Genomic DNA, 4,945 nt, shown 5'->3' with positions numbered 1-4,945 from the left:
AGGCTGAAGCCACAACTAGAAGAAGCCCTGAGAACTGAGGCAAAACTGGAATGTCCTTGAAACTTATGCCAGGGGCCTCCACACAGTACTGTGAAGGCCAAGAATGGAGCCCATGACCTAGGGCTGTGCAGTCAGCCCACAGTAAGGAAATCGAGTGAGAGGCCGGTGGAAGGAAGCATGGATGTAAGATGCAGCAGGATGTGGTTTGAAGGGGCCACAAGATGTGGTCTAGGGCTCTGTGACAGAACTCAGAAACACACTCCCCAGGGACAGGAGTGTCTGCTGGGGAGCCTAGAAAACCAGCTCGGCTGACATGATCACTCAGGAACGCTTTCCAGTCATCTGAATGGTTGCTATCAGGCCAACAAAAGACCTCTACACTGATGAAATCCCCTTAAGACAAACTCCATGGGGCTCCCAAGCCATATAAACCCCACCCCCCTGCCACTGAGTCAGCTCCAACTCTGGCTACCCCATGTGGTACAGAGTAGAACTGCACTTGGCTGTAATCTTTAAGGTAGAAGATTGCTAAACCTTTCTTCCACTACCTTTAGGTTAGTAAATAAAAACAAAACAAATCCATTGCTGCCAAGTCGATTCAGACATAGTGACCCTACAGGACAGGGTAGAACTGTCCTATCGGGTTTTCAGTAAATCTTCCTGGGAGCGGACTGTCATATCATTCTGCCACGAAGCAGCTAGTGGGTTTGAACTACCAACCTTTCAGTTAGCAGTCAAGAACTTTACCCCTGAGGTAGTAGATGGTTGCAAACCATTTGCACACCACCCCCAAGAACCTTATATTCTCCTAAGTGGGGCTTCATAAATTCTCACTGGCATCATGTCAATGATGACTCATAGCCACTCCCCCTCGCTGTGAGTTTCTGAGATAGCACCTGTTTACTGGAGTGGAAAGCCCAGTCTTTCTCCTGAGGAACTACTGGTTTTGAACTTCCAACCATGTGGATCGTAGCCCAATGATTAATCGATCACTACACCACTAGGGCTCTTTGAGGTTTTATCCCACCCCCAAGGGGTGCGCCGTCCCTAGAGGCACTACAATACTAGGTTGGTATGTGGAGTGGATGGAGTAAGCTCCTAGTCCAAGCGTCCTCAAACCGTGGCCCGCCGAGGACATTTATCCGGCCCGCCGCGTGTTTTTGCCCCGTTTGATTTTTTTACTTCAAAATAAGATATGTGCAATGTGCACAGGAATTTGTTCATAGTTTTTTTTAAAACTATAGTCTGGCCCTCCATCGGGTCTGAGGGACAGTGAACTGGCCCACTGTTTAAAAAGTTGGAAGACCCCTGTGACCTAGTCCATCTCCGAATTACAAAAATGCACTTAATATATTGTCCTGGGATAGAGGATGTATCGGATTTTAAAACTGATAAGAACAGATACTAGACTTGATCTTAGCCAAAGGCGGAGAAGTGATCTCTGGGGTTTTACAAGAGGAACACATTCCCTTCCTGAACACTGGCCTCACAGATCCTGCCTTCGTTTGGATTCCTCAAGAAGCTGACAGAAGTTGGCCAAGATGAAAGTGCAAGTAGCATATTTACAGGAGCACTGGTGTCATAATGTTGGGGGAGCTCATCATAAGGTCAGCAGTTCAAACCCACCAACTACGTCTCCGGAGAAAAGATGAGACTCTCTACTTCCACAAATAGTTACAGCCTCAGAAACCATAGGGAGCAGTCCTACTCTGTCCCATAGGGTGTGCTGGGTGCCAGTGAGTTATTGCACATTTCACAGACTACAATATAGTATAAGCATACTATAAGCACCGGGAAACCAAACAATTTGTGTGACTTCCTTTATTGCTCCATCTGCTTTATTGCAGAGGTCTGGAACCAAACTCACAATATCTCCATAGCTCTATCTGTAGTATCTAAGGTGGAAATGCACATTTTCAGCCGGAAGCTCTGAAACCAGCTCTGAAACCAGTCGGAAGCTATGAAAATAAGGGAACAGGCACCCCTCCTCCCCCGAACTTTCAGAATTCACTGTAGACAACTTGTCATGGTACATTCTTTCCCAGTCTCTGAAAAATATTATAAATCAAAGTTGTTTGCTCAAGGACCTGGAAATCCTCTCTTGGGATGTACACCTCTGCCTCCCAGTTTCCAGTAAGGAGATTGCCATAACTATGAGCATCTTGCCTTAAAAATTCTAGAACATTAGGAATTTTATCTTGAAAACACCAATATAATGGGTTGTATCCCCTCACTTGTATGAGGGATCTTCAAGCAATTTATGGAAAAATGGATTTGAACCATGTGGAATTTTCCCACTAACTTTTTAAGGGTCAGACTCCTTTTCATCTTTGCCATCTTTTGGGGGGGAAGGTCTATGATGCAGCCAATTCTGCGCTGATGCTCTATTTAGTCATAAAATGTTTCTTTCTCTTCCCTGTTTCTGGAAAGATGCATTTGGGTGGCGAGAAGCTTTTATTTGAATCGTCTTTCCTCTACTGGGCAACTGGAGCTTAATCCTTCTGAGTTTCGTTCTGTAAACGGATGTAGAATACCTGTTTTCACATTATCCCACTTGAGGTCAAGGGAGCTGGGGTATTTATCTACCAATTTTCTTCATTCAGTCACAGGGAACTGCATCTGGGTGGAGGGGAAGTGGCGAGAATGTTAATAATATAAATCCTTCCACACTGCCATATTCGGTATGTCTTAGGGGAGAAAACTAACAGGAAATTCACTATCACTGAGTCAGTTCTGACTCACGGTGACCCTATGGGACAAGGTCCTATATGCAACCCCTATGCCCCTGTGAGTTTCTGAGACTGCAACTCTTTTGGAAGTAGAAAGCCTCATCTTTCCCCCTCAGAGTAGCTGGTGGTTTTGAACTGTTGCCCTACTGGTTAGCAGCCCAAACAGTTAACTACTACACCACCAGGGCTCCTAGGGAGTGAGGTAGTTAGTTTATTGTGCCAACCTGGCCGATAAAGACATGTGGGATTATTTGAAGGATGGAGAGATAAATGGCTCGGCAAGCCTCGCCTTTCTTGTCTCTGGACCAATGTGCGGCTGCCTTGCTTGTTCTGTGCCTCAATTTGCAAGCTACACTACCTGTGGGACACCTAACCCGTGGACTGTGTCGCTGTAATTTGAGTTTCTTTCAAAACCTGCTTTGCCACACCATTGGGATTTACATCTCTTGAGCTGGGGACTGTCAGACCCTGTCATCTGGCTGACTGTTGGTGACCTGCCTTGCTGTTTGCTGCCTGTGCCTGGATAGCCTGAATTGCTCTACAGAGGACTACCCAGCGGTCCTCAACACTTGAAGGACTGCCAGTGTCTCACAACTGTCTCACGGGAGTGAACTGCACTGAACCATTTGTATTGCTTTATAATTTAGTTAACTGTTTATTTCTTATGTTATATATCTATCTATCTGTATAAGTAGATATAAAATTATTAGCATTCAGGCTTTGTTTCTCTAGAGAACCCTGTCTAACACAGGGAGAGTAAGAAACCTCAAACTCAAACCTATAGAGACACATTGATTAAATCTTAATCAAGACAAAGACAAGACAAAAACACATCCAACTGAGAGAGACCATTATCATGAAGCCATAATGGTGCCCAAGGATTCACAGAAACAAAGCCACTTGAATAGGCTGTGGAACTTGTAACAAAATCATGATTGGCAGATCAATTCATCACAGTTGAAGGAGGGAATACAGACTCTCAAAAGGAACCCTGATTGAAATATGTACGCTATTGCAGAGAGAAAAAGCTTACAGGATTAGTTCAGGGCCCTCTGACCAAGTCAGTGAGGGTATAGCTCATGACTCTTCAACCCTCGTCCTTCAGTTTTCAAGGAAACCGTGGTGATATAGTGGTTACACATTGGGATGCTAACTACAAGGTCAGCTGTACAAACCTACTAGCTGCTCTGCAGGACAAAGATGAGGCTTTCTACTCCCATAAACATTTATAGCCTCAGAAACCAACAGGGGCAAATCTACCCAGTTCAAAAGTCAGAAATGACTTGATAGCAGTGCATTTTTTGAGACTCCAATTTTTAGCAAGGGCACACGCTGGCAAGTCTCTGAGGGCTAGGCTGCCCCTACCTGGACTGGCTTGGGGCGTTTTAGTAATCCACATTCAAGCACACTCTGCCGGAGGGCAAAGCTTTTCACACTGCCAGTCAGTGGACCGGAAGGACTCAATGGGGGCTGAATCTACGTGGAGATTTAAAATGGATTTAGGGCTCCAACTGCAACTCGTAATCTTCCACAAACCTACTGCCCAGAATGTAAGCTCTAATCCTGGGGTCAACATGTGCTCCAGCCATGAAATGCAGCCGCTCGTCGCTGGAAAGCGGCTGGATGGACAGAAGTGGTCAAGGCCAGGGATCTGGGTGGGGCACCACCAGCATTCCCCGCGGCCCCTGAAATGGACACCACCCAGTCTCTCTGGAATGAATGAGGAAGTACAAAATCTTGAAGCCAAGAGAGAAATGGGTGGTTTCATGCCTGCCCCACCCCACTCCTTTCTTCGTGTCAGCACCTGGGGTTTAGTGTGTGTGCTTTGGTTTGGCGTGTGTTTGAGGAGTTCAGCAGTGTCTCCTCGGGTGTTTGGTATGTTTGAAGAGAGACCAAGTGAGGGGATTTGAGAGAAGTTGCTACTTCAACTTAGGACAACGAGTCTTCCTCACCAGACCTCCTGCTGAGAAGCTCCCTTCCCATTCCAAGGATACCAAGTCAGAATGGACATCTTCCCAAGATCCCCAGGGTATCCTGTGGAAATGCCCCATAGGGCACCCCACAAGAAATATTGTTCCAAAACTTCCTTCGTTGACTTTTACCTTCCTTTCTATTCCCTTCCCTTCATTTCCCATTCCCTTTCCTTGGCAACATTAGGAATCAGTGCTTACTGATGGAACACAACTTTCCTCTAGCTCTTGGGTGCTTCCTTCTCC

General features: G+C 46.0%; 1 pseudogene; it reads right to left on the bottom strand.

Moving 5' to 3' along the window:
* Positions 1–1,267: 1,267 nt before the first annotated feature.
* On the bottom strand, positions 1,268–1,439 carry LOC115869844 (annotated as a pseudogene).
* Positions 1,440–4,945: the final 3,506 nt, after the last annotated feature.

Source organism: Echinops telfairi, unplaced genomic scaffold (assembly GCF_000313985.2).
Source record: "Echinops telfairi isolate 266 unplaced genomic scaffold, ASM31398v2 ScPeMD7_53;HRSCAF=182, whole genome shotgun sequence".
NCBI lineage: Eukaryota > Metazoa > Chordata > Mammalia > Afrosoricida > Tenrecidae > Echinops > Echinops telfairi.
This window is presented reverse-complemented; position numbering and strand designations above follow the sequence as displayed.